General features: G+C 39.8%; 1 protein-coding gene across 4 annotated transcripts in view; it reads left to right on the top strand.

Moving 5' to 3' along the window:
• CEP120 (centrosomal protein 120) overlaps window positions 1-13,676 on the top strand; it is a 118,967-nt gene that overhangs the window by 33,846 nt on the left and 71,445 nt on the right. The window contains exon 1 of one of the 4 annotated variants that reach the window (XM_077911429.1): window positions 7,023-7,140. The exons of the other annotated variants lie outside the window; for them this stretch is intronic. The gene's annotated coding sequence lies outside the window, so the exon portion shown is untranslated. Of the gene's footprint in view, window positions 1-7,022; window positions 7,141-13,676 lie in introns of those variants that run through there. 4 annotated transcript variants of the gene reach the window in all.

Below are 13,676 nucleotides of genomic sequence, written 5' to 3'. Positions count from 1 at the left end.
ATGGCCACAGCTGGCCAGGGCTCTTGAAGAAACTTCTTTTGCCCTCTGCTGAGAAAGGGATGGAAATGCTATCGCTAGTGCTGAACCATTTTCTACCAAGAGACACAGTCTTAGGTGAGATACAGGGTCAATAAGACAAAACAAATTTGGCTCTTTCTTAGCACTAGGTTAGGTGAAATCTTTCTTTTTTTCCTCAAAGATGAAAAAAATAGTCATAGATCTCTCTAATGGCAGGATTTGTGAAGCTGAAAGAGCAAATGAAAAGAAGCAGGCACCAATATAGAATATCAATAACCAGATACATTATTTTATTTCCCTATGGGCCATTTATTTTGTCCTCCCCTATCATAACACTTTTCCATGGCAACGGTCTCAATCTTGTGAACCCCTATCATCCAACAGATCCAACATGGTTCCAAAGTGTATCTAATTTTTCATGGGAGAAGAAAGAGAGCCTCATGCAGATGCAAATCAGAATGAGGAGTGATTTTACTTGGATAAAATTGTTTCTGGTTGCTTCTGATACCCCCTTTCCCACTTTGAGAATTACTGCTCTATAATATTTTGTTGCCTTTTATTGGATATGTATTAGATCAAACCACCTATGAAAAAAGCTTTGCTATATTCTGCTAAACATTGTTAGCATTCTCCCTTTGCCGTTCCTTACTGTGCCCTTTCTGTTGTTTCTCCAAAACCCACGTGCTGCAGGGAAAGGTGACTTCATCTCCAGCCTCAGAGCGAGGCCTGGTTGGTTTAAAGGTCATCTCAAACCCTTGCCAACAGTCACTGGTTTAGAAATAGGGCCTAGGCAAGTCAGCTATGGCATTCCCCCAGCGATGGGATTGTTCAGGATTGAGCAGTGGCCAAGATGAGCCAAAGGACTTTAGCTGATTGCAAAGAGATTTCCTTACTGATAGGAGAAAACCCCCAGAAGAGATAAGTTCTTTCTCTGAAAGCCACTTTGTGTTGTTGTGAAGTACCAGATGGTTTCAGGCTCTCCACAGTGAAGGAAGCAGACATGAAAATGAAACAATTCGAATTGAAGAGCTCAAATGAGGAACTCTTAGGCACTACACCAACTCTGACATCCCTCCTGCTCCTAAAGCACCACTTGCAACCCTACCCTTACCCTGTACCCAGTTGGGCTAAAGTTCTCTATTTCTTGCAGCTGAAAGCATACAATACTGATAAAATGTATGTAATATTGAAGAATTCCTCAAAGTATAGCTTTATGATTATAGAATGAAGTGAGTTTCAATTTATAGATTTGAATGAATAGGGAAAGAAAAATTGCTTTAGTCTTTATCGATTTAAGTTAATCCCCTTAAATAGCATCTTAAATATTAATCTAAAAGTTTCCATTAAATACAGCATAATAATATGGTTCGTTATAAGAGATGAGAGCTTTTAGCAATCACATAATGCCAATGATCGTGAAGCTAATCTCAATAATAGGATTTGTGCTCAAACTGTTTTACCTGTAATATCCTTGAGATATAATCTTACAGTATCGGTGCTGATAAGTGATTAAGATGCATTTCTTTGTGAATAATTCATGTATCAGATCATAAAATTGAAGAATTACATTGAAGAGGGATTTCAATAACTATCATATCACAAAAATAATTCTTGTTTTTTTAAAAGTGATGCCTTTTCTGATCATTCCTTTAAGTTTATTGAAAAAATTTTATTTTTTTAAAGGTTTTGTTTATCTATTCATGAGAGACACATAGAGAGAGGCATAGACACAGGCAGAGGGAGAAGCAGGCTCCCTGCTTCCTGCGGGGAGCCTGATGAGGGACTTGATCCTGGTATCATGAGCTGAGCCGAAGGCAGACCCTCAACCACTGAGCCACTCAGGCATCCTGAAATACTTTAAAATGACAAATTAAAACTAGAAAAATAAAAGCAGGTTAACTTTAAAAAAAAAAAAAACAGACTCACCTTTCCCCTCTTTGGTGAAATCATTTCATATTTTGCTCACACAAGTGTCTAAGAAATCAGTACCTTTAAGCAGATGAGAAGGAGAGTGATTTAAATAAAAAAGATAGAAAAGAAAAAAACCCAGATGCCAGACCATCTATCTACAGGATTCTTTTCTAGAGGAAATGTAATTACAATGAAAGTCTATGTGTTCGAAGATTGATTAGGTGCCAAAATAGTTGTGGAAATGCTGTGCTTCCACAACTATTTCAATAGGAAATCTTCTGCCCTTCAGAGATGCTTATTTTGAGGTTTCCATTTCTTTTCTTCATTAAACTCAGCAGTATCTATGTTGCCAACTATAGATGCACAGGCACTTTGGCATCCATCCTCCATTATTTACTTATATTTAATTTGCTAGGTTTGTACATTCCTACACATCATAATAGCATGTAGCCAAGCCACAAAGAAAATATTCAGGCTAGCTGAATATTGACCATCTAGATTTAAATTGATTTCTATTTTGCTGATGTGAGAAAGTAGGGAAAAGAAATAATGATGCTGAGAGAGAAAGCTCTTAAATTAAGGGGAAATGTATTAAATTAACTCTATTTTTTTTTTGTTTGTTTGTGTGTGGAGGTTTATGTTTGAGATTTTAAAATGGAAAGCCGTATCCGATGAGTTCCAAGCAGCTAGCATGAGCCTATTTGGGGGTTCTGTTTCCAAAAATCTAAAAACGTTGTAATACAGATACAGTTTCTTTTGGGGGTAGAACCTGTAAACTATCTCAATAAGTGAAATTTTAACCAATGTGAATAACCTATCTGGATATGTTATTATCTTTGGATAGAGCCAATGTTGATCTGAGAGGAGTGGGAGACAAAATTGTATAGAATGATTTTGTCTTATTACCAGTATCAGATTGAAATATGCTGTTTCTAAATGGATTTGAAGTTAATGAATCCGAGGAGCTGCTATGAGGTTCTACTTGTTCATATCAAAATGATAACATTAGGCACCCATACTCTTGAGAATTGGGCTGGGTCGAGAGAAAGCTAATTGACCTAAGCAGAAATGCTTTAGGGAATGGAAAAGGAGGAAAGAAACCCCACCATGTGTGTAAGATGAGCACTCCCTAGGCTCTAGTCTCAGAAGTGGTTAACTATTTAGATAGAATGATAATTGGGTCCAATGCAATGATTTATTATACCAGTTAACGCTTTTTAAATGGAAGGAAAGTAGAATATCTGATCACTTTTCCTAAAACTTAAAAGCTTTCTTTAATTAAAAAATAAATCACCAGTGGGTTTAACGGAACCTAGATATATGATAAATTTATTCAAGCCCTCTGATGAAGTTCAGTGGAAAATTTTCCAAGATAGACAGTGATGTGTATTTGGATATTTGAAATTTAAAGAAACCCCTGGGAATCTGATGGTGCCTATACTTCTATTTTGGTCCAATTACAAAATAGGAGAAAGTCCTTGAAAACTTTTGATATCTACATTTAAAACATTGAAATTTAAGAGTTTGACAAAGGTAGAAAGTCGCTGGCCAAATCTAAAGAAAATCACATAGTGTTTTGTTTTGATGAAATGAATATTCCAAGAAAATGTTTAATATTTTTATATTTTTATAATAGAGGATATCAGTCAAATATATCATGTGAGGCTAGGTTTAGAGTCCATCTACTGGCTAAAATCCATCATAGTTTTGTCCATTTGTGCAACAAATATTTATTGAATGCCTATTGTGTGCCAAGTACCATTCTAGACACTGGGGGTAGGGAGTTGAACAAACAAGATCCTTGTTTCATGGAGATTAATAGATTGAACTTCAACTGCACTTGTGCTATTAACATAACGAGTTGTTAATTTAAGCAAATTTAGGACACAATGTACCAAATGGTGTTAAAATTCCCAAGAAGAAAATAATAATGAACAAATAATACAATGGAGTAGATATCACTTTGGGGTATTCCTATTCCTTGATGGAGATCACAGAAACTGGTTTGTTAGTAAACATTGGATGGTGAGCAGAACTGTAACATCCCTTATCTTGCTGTGATGCAAATGTTCTCTAAGTAAGAATCACTAGAAATGGCTGATGAATACATACTTTTGCAAACCTATTTCGAAGATACTTCTCATTGCATCTCTGAGCATTGGTTTAAATTCTGCAAAAATCTAAATTTTAAGACTGTTTCTTTCTTTGTTATTGTAAGTATCTTTCTCACTCCCTAATGAAGCAATTCTCTTGGTTTATCAGATTTCTGTGGCACTACCAGTGAGAATACCAATGAAACATACAGGTTTCATATTTTACTTCTCTTTTTTCCTTTTCTTTCCTTCAATTTTTCCTCTGTCTCTTCTTGATCCTTGGACGATAATCATATTTTTCAAGGTTAATTCACTCCCTCTTGTCCCTGACATCCCTGTAAAATTATCTGCTCAGAGAACATCTTAACCTTCATGTTTTCCCCAAAGTATCACCATAAATCTTTCTTTTCTTCTCTAGTCCAAAAAAATCACTTCTCGTTTTGTTAGAAAGTTTCTGAAATCAAATAGACTGTGAAGTGTTTCCTAATGCATCAAAGAACGGATGGTATGATCTGAGCAAGGCAGTCTCGTAGCTACATTTTTTAACTTGCACCAATTCATTTGAATTCACCTGTGTCTTCTACACCTATAGAACTTAGATCTCTATTACTATCCCTCACTGGGGCAGATAATTCTAATATCATTGTAAATTTGGCTTCATTTATTTAATAAGAATTTCTTGAGCCTCTGCTACAAATTTACTCAAACAGTCTTCCAGGCACAAGGAGTATAGTAATCAACAAAATAGACATGTTCTCTAACTTACTGGAATTTGCTATTCTTGATTTTGGGGAGATTACATATTTCTGGCTAGTGTTAGGATAATCTAGTCAATGTTGATGTTGCAGATTTTGAGCTAAACGTTAAAAAAAATCACTACTTCTTATCTTGTAATGAACTCCTATCTGGAACATTAGTCATTTTATGATCAAAGAGCAATTCACATTTGTAATAATTTATAGGGTACACTAACATTCTGTTACCATGCTCACCACTCGACAAACCTAAGAGTGCCTCACAGCTAAGTATCCAACCATTTAACTGCAGTAATTGGAATAGTCGAGTCAGCTTTCCTGAGAACTTCATTCATCATATTGAAATAACGACTTCAGTATGTAATTGGGAAAATAGATTTAATCTCCAAACCCTGGAGTGCTATGTGAAACTAGGACATTCCTTCCCCCTAGATATTCTTTCTCCCTTTCACTACTGTGAATAGTCATGTAAATCTGTCTGAAGAATATAAGTGATGAGTTATACCAAATGACCCTGTAGCTGGAGAGAATGGCTGACATTGATGGGGTTTAGGTGGAGTCAAGGCTGAAGATGTAGTCCAAAACAAATTTCTTTGAAGTATTGTTTTCTCTTTTAAAGTCATGCAAAAACGTCTATTGTGGGACACCCTGGTGGCTCAATGGTTGAGGTCTGCCTTCTGCTCAGCTCAGTGCGTGATCCTCGTGATCCTCGTGATCCCAGGGATTCCAGGATTGAGTCTCACATCAGGATCCCCATGGGAAGCCTGCTCTTCTCCCTCTGCTTGTGTCTCTGCCTCTCTCTCTATGGGTCTCTCGTGAATAAATAAATACAATCTTTAAAAAAAACCTCAATACATCTATTGTATCCATAAAGCTTCATGTTTTAGTTCTTTTTTAAAAAGATTTTATTTATTCGAGAGAGAGAGATTGAGAGAGGGGCAGAGACGCAGGCAGAGGGAGAAGCAGGCTCCATGCAGGGAGCCGGACATGGGACTCGATCCAGGGACTCCAGGATCACGCCCTGGGCCGAAGGCAGGTGCTAAACCGCTGAGCCACCCAGGGATCCCTAGGTTTTAATTTCTTACCGTCAACTAACATAGGGCAGGAGTTTCTACTCTAGTTTCCTAGCCCAGCCCCATGGGCTCAGGTCATGTGTGGAACCCAGTTTGAAATCACTAGCTTAACACAAGCTGTGAGAAGACCTTGCCTCTCACTACCATCCAGTTGTTCCAGTTATCCAACTTTACTTTTTCTGATGTATTAAAAAGTAATGAAATCCCTGCTTTTCGGTCCACAGTGTTGTTGGGAAGATTGGAAGACTTGATTAGATATTATTATTTAAAAAATTTTTATTATTAGTATTAAATACTTGGTTTAACAACCTGTACTTGGGTCTGGGCCAAGGTACAAATATAAAATGGTTCCATTTTTCTCTAGTTACTGCTTCTAACTAGCTTCCATTGAGTCTCTTTTTCCCATCCCTTAATGACAACTTGATCAGAAGTTTCTGATCACTCCCAGGTTATTAAAATAACAGTTCAGTTCAATTTATCTGTTTGAAATCTCATCTCATATCTGTTTGAAATCTCATTTCTTCCCATTTTCCCTGTTCAGCCAAGTTTCTACCCAGGGGATTTGAGTGGGGAAAGAAATGGGATCCATTTTTTTCATCCTCTCTCCTCCCTTTCTTTTGAGACCCTTACTCCTCCAGAGAATTGGGATCCAAGATGGAGACTGGCTGTAAATATTCCTGACTTAGCAGATGCATCTGTGCTCCTGTCTGGTCTGTTGCCCTTTCTCTGTTCAAGATCTGTCAGTCTCTGATGCTTTGAGAGTGGCTCTCAGCTAAATGCTGTTTCTCCTGGGACATATATTTGAATCATATCTAGGGATAATGTTGGTGGGGGTAGCATGGGGGGCTTCCCAACGGAATGCATGGTGTTCTAAAAGACCTGCCTAACTCAGTCGTGTTTGATTTTTCCTCCTCAATTGCTTCTGGAAGCAGATCAGTTCCCATCTTGAAGTCTACCACATAGCTTCTCAAGGCTGTGGCCTCCTCACCTGGTGACCTGCCTTCTTGGACATCAGAATGGCTCAGTGGAAGTGATCTATCCCCATATTTTTTTCATTCATGAGAATCTCAAACATTTTTGTCACAACAAAATATGATGCAGGCTGCTAATCTCTCTCTCTCTCATACACACACATACTTACAGCCTTTTTTTTTTCTCTCTCTTTACTTAAGTATCTACAGTGGACTGCTAATGAGCAAACCTCTTCACCTCTGTGAGAGATTCCTGTTGACTCACTCCTTTTTACTTGGCCTGGGCTGAGGAGAGAGAGCCTTTTGACCCTCTACAATGGTAAGGCTGTCAGGCTTATCACTAACCAGTCCTTGGCCTGTCATGTTTGAACATAGTGGTAGGTGGCTGCTCAGCTGATGGTCATGCTGAACCACTGTGGTTATCTCCTCAAAACCCAGGAGAAGCATCCAGGCCTTAATTATCTTGGGTGCTCTTCAGAATGAAGGAGACATGATACTGCTTTATCATCCTTTGAGTCATGGGTGACAACTCCAAGGCAACAAAGCCCCCATTCAACATCCTGTTACCTGTTACACTTGATAGAATCTGCCTGGAAATGTACATATTTTTGCAAATGAAAAGTTTTATGTTGGCAGCAAAAACACACACAATCATTTAGGAAGGACAGTTTAGTGATTTATGCAACTGCCAAGGGATATCAGCTTTGTTATACCACTTGTAAAATGATATGACTAAGCACGCTAGCTTCTGGCTGTCGGGGATGCTTGTGTTATCACTCAGAGATGTGGGTGAGGAGTGGAGGGAGCCTTCTGTCTTCTCTGAATCCAGGCCATATGTTTAGAGCCTTTCTTGGAATTCAATTGGTTGGGGGCAAGGGGAGTGATGAGTAATTATTGTCTGTTGTTATAATTTCTGGTTGTTAATGGTGGCTGTAACACAGAAAGGCAGGAGATAGTTTCATACCCTTCAGGTGTACTTGTAGTATCAACATTAACCAGAACCCTTGTGCCAGAGATGTCTTATAGTATAAAAGACTGTGTTACTGTTTGGTGGGGTCAGACTTCTGTGGGCCAAAACACCCAGAAGCCTGGGAAATTTCTCTTCCAGACAGCTGAGTAGGCTGGTACCACTTCTTCCTCCACCATGGGCTTCAGTGCTTCAAAAGGAAGCTTTTTAGAGGGGGAAGAAATTGACACACATGAGACATTGCATAAGAGGTGAATCAAAGTTCTGAGGTGTCATATGTTGTCTAAATGACGCAGTGTTACAGTGGTAGGGCTTTCATTCTCAGCACATACCATCCGTTCTTTTACCCCTAAAATGAAGCCCTCTCAGCGTCTGGGTGGCTCAGTCAGCTAAGTGTCTGAATCTTGATCTCAGGTCAGGTCTTGATCTCAGGGTTGTGAGTCTGGGCCCTGTGTTGGGCTCCATGCTGGGCATGCAGTCTACTTAAAAAATAAATAAAAATAAAATGAAGTCCTTTTATTTAAAAAAAATTTTTTTTTAAGATTTTATTTATTTATCCATGAGAGACACAGAGAGAGGGGCAGAAACACAGGCAGAGGGAGAAGCAGGCTCCATGCAGGGAGCCTGATGTGGGACTTGATCCTGGGTCCCCAGGATCATGCCCTGAGCCGAAGGTGGCGCTAAACTGCTGAGCCACCCTGGCTGCCCCAAAATGAAGTCATTTTAAAAGTCGGCTGCCTGTAGTATGCAGGAACTCTACCAGTGGCCTCGTCCTTCCAAAGCAAACCTGAGCAGCACTTTGAATTGGCCTACAGCCCATTAGCACAGTTGCAGAAGTATCTTTAGCTCTGTCTGTTCTCTACAGAAGAGGAGGTGTTCTCCCACTCTCTGCTCTCTACCTTGCCTCAGGGAGAGAGCAACTGTGCCCCATACTGTGACTGGGTGCTTCAAAGCCCATCCCAGCCTAAAGTGAACCCCATGAGGCTTACTCCACAGAGGAGGGAGAGCAAGAAATGTTGCTTATCTTCAGATTCTTAAATTTGACCACAAACTCCTCTTGCCAGGCAGAAATTCAATCTCACTCACCCTGAGGTTCCCCATTGCACACACAAAATGTACATAGCTGTCTGGGTTTGTACATCGAGCAAATGTCTGGGGAGGATTTTCGAGATTTGGCCCTTCCTGGTCACTGATAAGTTAGCCATTATCCAAGCCTCCAGAGTCTTCTTGATCTCTAGTGAGTTTGCTGATTCTGTGTCAAATTATGGGCATGAGAACATGTGCTGAGGATCATAAATGAGGGCCTACAATCTCCCTGCCCTGGGGATCTCACAGCACTAGTTCCTGTTTCTGCCCCTCCTGAAGGTTCTGCCGGGAAATAGAATGTGGGTCCCCAAGATCATTGTCTTTCAGTCTTCTTCCCACTTGGAGGTAATCTCTTCTTTCCTGACTCCTGTCCTTTCTCTGCTCTTCTGGGATGCCTATTAGAATCACCTTCCTCAATTTAGGCTAGAGGTAGCCAGAGTGTGGTTGGAAGAAGTTTTGATTGCCTAGGGGAGTGTTGTTGCTGTGTTTTTTTTGTTTTTTTGTTTTGTTTTTTGGCTTAAATTAGTAATCAGCATTTTTTAAAAGTATTTTATTTATTTGAGATAGAGAACAAGTGGTAGGGAGGGGCAAAGAAAGAGGGAGAGAGAGAGAGAGAGAAAGAGAGATAAGCAGAATCCCTGCTGAGCAGGGAGCCTGATGTGGGGCTTGATCCCAGAACCCTGAGATCATGACCTGAGTCAAAGGCAGATGCTTAATGGATTGAGCCACCCAGGGGCCCCAGTAACCAGCATTTAAAAATCACATGAGTGGAGGAGGTCAAGATGGTGGTGGCGGAGGAGACCTTAGTTTTGTCTGGTCCCAGGAATTTAGCTAGATGGCTATTAAGTCATTCTAAACACCAGTGAACTCAATCCAGAGAGCTAAGGAAAGAATAGCTGCAACTCTACAAATAGAAAAGCTACCACTTTCTGCAAGTTAAGAGGCAATCTAGGGGAAAATAGACCTGGGCAGGAGGGAGCAGGGAGCCTCGGGCAGCTGGCTACGGGAAAGTGATAAGAGTTGTGGAGTGCAAAATCAGAACTTTTAGAAGTCTGCTCCAGTGAGGGATGTCCCTGCCTGAAAGGAGCTGAGGCAGCAAATCGGGGTAGAATCCCTGGTGGGACAGTGTGGCCTCAGGATTCCCAGAGTCACAGGAAGAATGGGAGTGTTGAGGGCAGCAGAGTTTCCAGGCATTGGAGCAGGGAACCTGGCTGCAAATCAGAGAGCCCAGGAGGGGGCTCTCAGCTTGAGGGTGCCATAAACTGTGAACCAGGCACAGTCTGCACAACCACTCTCCAAGCAGGGGCCCAGCCAGCAGTAGAACCAGGGAGACCCCTCCCCCTTTCTCCTCCAGGAGGAACGGTATGCACATGGGAAACATGGGAGTCTGCAGGGTTTGGGGACTCAAAAGGGGGTTGTGTGCCTGTGTTAGAAACGCTGAGTCACAGGCTGGGGGAATGTGCAGTGCAGATGGAGACCAGGGAGACCGGAAACCTTGGCTGCTTTTCCCTGAGGGCGCATTGAGGAGTGTCCCCCCCCCCCCCCCCTTCCTGGGGACTCTTCCCTGCAGATTGGGAGGGATTGGGAGGACACCATTCTCACTCTCATCTTCTAAAGCACAGAAAGCCTTCAGGGAACAAAAGCCATCTAGGGCAATCCTGAGGTGATTAGCCTGGCCACCTGGCAAGGGCGGTACAATTCTGCCTGCTGGGGGCAAAGACACCTGAGAAACACAACAGGCGACTCCCCCAGAAGATTGGCAAGAACAACCAGCCAAGATCAAGTTTACTGATGGTAGGCTCATAGGGAACTGCAGAATCCAGCACTAGGGGAATATAGCCTGATTCTTTAGTCTTTCAATTTTAATTTTTTTCTCTTTCCTGTTTTCAATTAATTTATCAACCCCTTAAAAAAATCTTCTATCCTTTCATTGTACTTAATTTTATTTTGTGTGTGGTTTTATATATATATATATATATATATATATATATATATATATATAAAACTTTCCTTACAATTTTGTGATACAGTGTCTTCTGACAAACAGACCAAAATATACGCAGAATCTTCTCTATGGCTCTGTTCTCTTCACCTGTCTGATCATATTCTCTTTTTTTTTTTTTTTTTTTTGTTAAAGTCATTTTAAATTTTCATCTTTACAGTTACATTCTATCCATTCAATGTATTTAATTTTATTTTTGTATATGTATATGTATATATACACACACACAAACACACACACACACACATATATATATATATATAAAAGTTTTTCTTTCTTTACAACTTTGAGATGTAGTTTCTTCTAACCAACCAAAATACACTCAGGATATAGTCTGTTGCTCTGTTCTGTTCACCTATTTATATTCCCCCCTTTTTTTTTAATTTTTAAAAAATATTTATTTATGAGAGTCACAGAGAGAGAGAGAGAGAGGCAGAGACACAGGCAGAGGGAGAAGCAGGCTCCATGCACCGGGAGCCCGATGTGGGATTCGATCCCGGGTCTCCAGGATCGCGCCCTGGGCCAAAGGCAGGTGCCAAACCGCTGCGCCACCCAGGGATCCCCTATTCCCTTTTTTTTTTTTTTGTCTTTTAATTTTTCATTTTTATGGTTACATCCTATCCTTTCATTGTATTTAATTTTATTTTTGTACACAAAGAGGTTTTTCTTTCTTTTTTTCTTTTTAAAGATTGTATTTATTTATTCATGAGAGACAGAGAGAGAGGCAGAGACATTGGCAGAGAGAGAAGCAGGCTCCATGCAGGAAGCCCGATGTGGGACTTGATCCCAGGACTCCAGGATCATGCCCTGGGCCGAAGGCAGATGCTCAACCACTGAGCCACCCAGGTGTCCCAAAGTATTTCTTTCTTTACAATTTTGGGATCTATTTTTCTAACCAACAGACAAAAATACTCATAGGATTCAGTGTATTGCTCTGTTCTGTCTCCTCTTGTCTGATTATATTTTCTCTTTTCTTAATTTTTTTCTTCGGTTTTGGGTCTCTTCTAATTTGTTTAGTGTATATTTCTCTGGGGTTGTTGCTATTTTAGTATTTTGTTCTCTTGTCATCTGTTCTTCTCAGGACAGAAGGACAAGATGGAATAACTCACCACACACACAACACACACACACACAAAAAAAAAAAAAAAAAAACAGAAAAAGAGGCAGTACTGACTGCCAGAGACCTAATCAGTATGGACATAAGTAAGATGTGGAATTAGAGTTCAGAATGATGATTAGAAAAGATACTAGCTGGCTTGAAAAAAGCATGAGGTACTAGAGAATCCCTTTCTGGAGAAATAAAAGAACTCTAATCAAATTGACATAAAAAAAGGCTATTAATGAGATGCAATAAAAAATGGAAGCTCTAACTGCTGGGAGAAATGAGGCAGAAGAGAAAATTAGTATCTAGAAGACAAAATGATGGAGAATAAAGAAGCTAAGAAAAAGAGATAAACAACTACTGGATCACCAGGGGGAGAATTCAAGAATATTAGAATAATAGGGATCCCAGAATAAGAAGAAAGAGAAAGGAGGGCAGAAGGTATACTGGAGCAAATTATAGTCAAGAACTATCTGGGGAAGGAATCAGGCATCCAAGTCCAGGAGGCACCAAGAACTCCCTTCAAAATCAACAAAAATAGGTCCACACCTTGACATGTAATAGGGAAGCTTGCAAATCTCAGAGACAAAGAGAAAATCATGAAAGCAGCTCGGGGATAAGAGGTCTGTAACCTGCAAGGATAGAAACATTAGATTGGCAGCAAACCTACCCACAGAGATGGGCAGAGAGAACTGGCATGATATATGTAGGGTGCTAAATGAGAAAAATATGCAGCCAAGAATACTTTATCCAGCTAGGATGTCATTAAAAATACAAGGAGAGATAAAAAGCTTCCAGGACAAACAGAAACTAAAAGAATTTCTGGTCACTAAACCAGCCCTGCAAGAAATATTAAAAGGGATCCTTTATGTGAAGAGAAAACCCAAAAATAACATAGACCAGAAAGAAACAGAGACAATATACAGAAACAGTGACTTTATATGTTATACAAAGGCACTAAATTCGTATCTTTCGATAATTACTCCGAATATAAATGGGCTAAATGCCCCAATCAAAAGACACAGGGTATCAAATTGGATAAAAAAGTAAGATCCATGGATATGCTGCCTGGAAGAGACTCATTTCAGACCCAAAGACACCTCCAGATTAAACTGAGGGAGTGGAAAACCATTTATCATGCTAATAGATGTCAAAAGAAAGCTGAAGTGATAATCCTTATATCAGACAAATTAGATTTTTTTCAGATTCCCCCCCCCCCGACAAATTAGATTTTAAATCAAAGACTATAAGAGATGAGGACCAGATGGACTTCAAAGATACATTCAGAGAATTTCATAGTAAAGCAACAGAATACACATTCTCCTCCAGTGCACATGGAATATTCTCCAGAATAGATCACATACTGCACCACAAATCAGGTCTCAACCAGTACCAAAAGATGTGATTACCACAGTGCTTTGAAACTTAAACTTGGTCACAAGAGGAAATTGGGAAAGAACTCAAATACATAGAGGCTAAAGAGCATCCTACTAAAGAATGAATGGATCACCCAGAAAATTAAAGAAGAATTTTAAAAATTCATGGTAACAAATGAAAATGAAAACATAACTATTCAAAACCTTTAGGATACAGCAAAGGCAGTCCTAAGAGGGAAATATATAGCAATACAAGCCTTTTTCAAGAAACAAGAAAGGCCTCAAATACACAATCTAACCTTATACCTAAAGCCTGGAGAAA

This window comes from Canis aureus, chromosome 10 (genome assembly GCF_053574225.1).
Source record: "Canis aureus isolate CA01 chromosome 10, VMU_Caureus_v.1.0, whole genome shotgun sequence".
NCBI classification, from domain to species: domain Eukaryota; kingdom Metazoa; phylum Chordata; class Mammalia; order Carnivora; family Canidae; genus Canis; species Canis aureus.
Note: the sequence above shows the minus strand (reverse complement) of the source record. Positions and strands in the feature narration are given on the sequence as shown.